This window comes from Habropoda laboriosa, unplaced genomic scaffold, assembly GCF_001263275.1.
Source record: "Habropoda laboriosa isolate 0110345459 unplaced genomic scaffold, ASM126327v1 scaffold556, whole genome shotgun sequence".
In the NCBI taxonomy this organism is placed as follows: domain Eukaryota; kingdom Metazoa; phylum Arthropoda; class Insecta; order Hymenoptera; family Apidae; genus Habropoda; species Habropoda laboriosa.
Window position 1 is genome coordinate 271,112 of NW_017100653.1, and position 3,201 is coordinate 274,312.

General features: G+C 40.8%; 1 protein-coding gene across 1 annotated transcript in view; it reads right to left on the reverse strand.

The window, feature by feature from the left end:
* Positions 1-3,201, reverse strand: part of LOC108576817 (glutamate receptor ionotropic, kainate 2-like) — a gene marked incomplete at its 5' end in the record, with an annotated part of 60,636 nt that overhangs the window by 33,920 nt on the left and 23,515 nt on the right. The gene's annotated exons all lie outside the window — the stretch shown is intronic.

Sequence of the window (3,201 nt, forward strand, 5' to 3'; positions counted from 1 at the left end):
AACGTTTTCGATTTTCATTTTATCGCGTTCCAATTAAAACTGCTCGTTACACAACAGCTCCGGAACTTTAACCCTCGTTATCTCGAAACAGTTCGGAGGAAGTACTATTGGTCCATTCGAGCTTGAATCGCGGTAACTGCTCCATCCAGAACTTTCCGCTTAAGATACTGATGCTTGGAACGATTAGACCGGGAAGTTCAACGATATTCAAAACATTTAGACTGCTCGAGTGTTGTATTCTATTCAATAATGCATTCGCTATGGCGTTGCCGTCGTCTAAGCTCGTTAAATCTCATTCACCAAGTGATCACCGTTTTTCAACCTCTTCTATCTTTACTCCCTACCCCATTTCGAGCCATTAAATATCTTTACTTGTCCCCACGTAACGATACAATTCGTCTTCTATAGAACAAACTAAACTGAACTTTCTATTAACTGGCTGCTGCTGGAAGGTATCCTAATTGCTCGATCTTTGTGAAACTCATTTTCAAGGGTTAAATAGTAATATCTGCAATGCTAACAGATACCGTCTTTCCGATAGTCAAGAGTACAAATTTCAATCTTAACTGATTCTCTGCCACGTTGATTATCTTTAACTCGAGGTAATCGATAGAAGTGAAACTCTCATTGGATATATAGGAATTTCGTTTTCGTAGAAACTTCTTAGCGAGATTGAAAGATTTCTTAAATAAACCGAATCACTGCTAGAGGAATTGCTTGTTGGTTTATCTACGATAAGATGGAAATTTTTAAGCAGAGTTTTGTATAGACTTAAAACAGTGTATGATTCAACTGAAACAACATAAAATTGTTTTATGTTGACATATTTTCTCGTTCGCTATTTTATCTTTCCTCTCGCTCAATCTAGAGAATTTATGCAAATTTTCTTGGGATTCATTCGATCATTTTCATCTAAAATCTTGGGTGGCCATGCACTCTTACATTGCACCCTAATCTCAAAAATTCTTTTCTAGCATTTCTATCACTCGAAACTCACTTATTCGTTACAAAAATTCCCACGTATATACAAAGCTATTTTTTAATCGATCGTTTAACCCATTTCCAGCAATTAGACACTTCGTCGTCACTTTACGACTTTCACCCAGACACCCAGTGTAATCCGTAATTTCCTCCCGCCGCAGAATCCTCGAAATTATTCCAGCAAAATTCAAACATAAACTCTCCGTCACAATACCCTCTATCCTGACCATCTCTAATATTTCAAAAGGACCCTCTCGACTACCTATTAATAACCTTTTCATCGTCTTCCTCTAAGTAAACCAGCCGCCTCGAACTGCGGGTTACTCGGCCGATTTCCATTCGGTGCAAACCGTCCCCGTCTGGCTCTTGGACGTCATCGTGGATTCACGGTCGCAAAACCGCGAGCCATAATTTGTCAACGGTAGCGACGGCTTCGTTTAACCCGGGAGGTAACTTTCTATTGTTCGACGGAACAATCGTCGACCGTAGGAAGAGGAAGGAGAGACGACCGTGCTTGTCTCTGTGTAGTTTCTACGAATCGCGGCCGTTTCAGTTTGTATGTACATGACAGCACTAGTGGTGTGCTCGTTGATAAGCATGGAAACTCCGAGGTGACTGTCAGATTAAGCATACCGTTCTAATGGATTATTACGTTGCCTGGATTGGCTCATTGAAGCCTGCAACTTGGCGAAATTGCGGGAAATGTGTTAGGTTGTAGCGTTAGGTGTTACTTTGTAAGATATCTAGGTGTAATATCCTAAAGTGTGACGAAAGACGAGAGAGAGTGTGGAAAAGCAACGTGATTGACCCTCTGGTAGTCTAATAAAATTACGAATTACTTTCAAAAAAATTTATATTTCAGACGTCATTTTTTTAATAATTATCTTTTCAACTTTCTTCCTAAGAGTCTCTCTTGAGCTAAACAGTTAGGTATTTCACGCTTTGCCCGAGTCTCACACAGCATAAACTGTCAAAAAGCTAAGTGTTCTAAGAATATGTGAGAGTTTATCTGAGTAATATCTGAGAGTTTCTTACGATAGTTGCCCTCGAGAGTACTCTCAAACTGTGTCCAACTCTCTCCTCCATCGCTCTCAGTATCATCTACACTGCTAAATTTCTTTCTCTCGAGCAACTCGCGATGGTCTCACTCCCAGATGGACGTGTCACCTCAGAAATCTCCTAAAGTCCATCCGTTTTATCCTAACTACCTTCTTCTCCTTTTCCCACAAAATTAATTTCCCTCGCCTCTCTATACGTTCTCAACAAATTCGACCCACTCTTCTCCCCTTTCACTCTGTCTCTCTGTTTCTCGCACTCTCGAGTTAAGAGAATGCAAGAAGAAGCTCGTCGATAACGGGACATTGTCGCATCGGAATGTTTTTGCAGATGGAACGCTCGCTTTCGTGCCGTCTGCACCACCGGCAAGGTTTCAATTACACGGCTGTGCAATTAGGCCGTTTGCATGTGACGCTCTCGTAGCCTGCTTTACATACTTCGCGTCTATGTCGTCATTTTTATGCACTGTGCAAAGAGGAATCTCGATCATCACGTTAGTCGTGTGTACAAGTGGGCTGGTGTGGAATTTTTTTAGCAGTAGTTCTAGGGACGATGCGCTTGGATGGTTGTAGATCAAGAGGTGGATAACGGAGGGAGCATTGAATGACGTGTTAGGGTAATGAACGTTGAATGGGTAAGGATGTATCGAGGGGCGAAGTGTGAAAAAGGAAACGTGTTTAAGTTTTTGCTCTTGTTAGACGATAATTTCGAGTAATTTCCACGTAATTCTCCGTCGATTTAAGGGTGTAGATGTATGAACATTCTATGAAGGTAGAAATTTGCATCAACAGACATTTACCGAACGTCAGGATTTTGTTGAAGTAGAAAGCAAGCAAGCAAAACTGAAAGTCGTCCGTGTACTACCTTGAGCCTCTTTAAAAAACAAGTAAACCACGATACGAATCGTAAACCGATAAAAGACATTCAGAAATTTAATACTCTTCGCTGGAAGAAAATCTGTCTCGAAGATGAAATAGGAAATAAAAATGAAACGAATTGATCAGTTTATGAATTCCATGGTTGGAAAGGTTCGTTTAAACGGAAGGCTGGTGTGAAAACAGCAAATTGCGGTTTAATTACGTAAAATTACGTAATCAGGTTGTAAAAACTGGCAACTTTGACGTTTGAAACGAAGTTCCCCGGTCCCGCGAGACGATGCAGAGT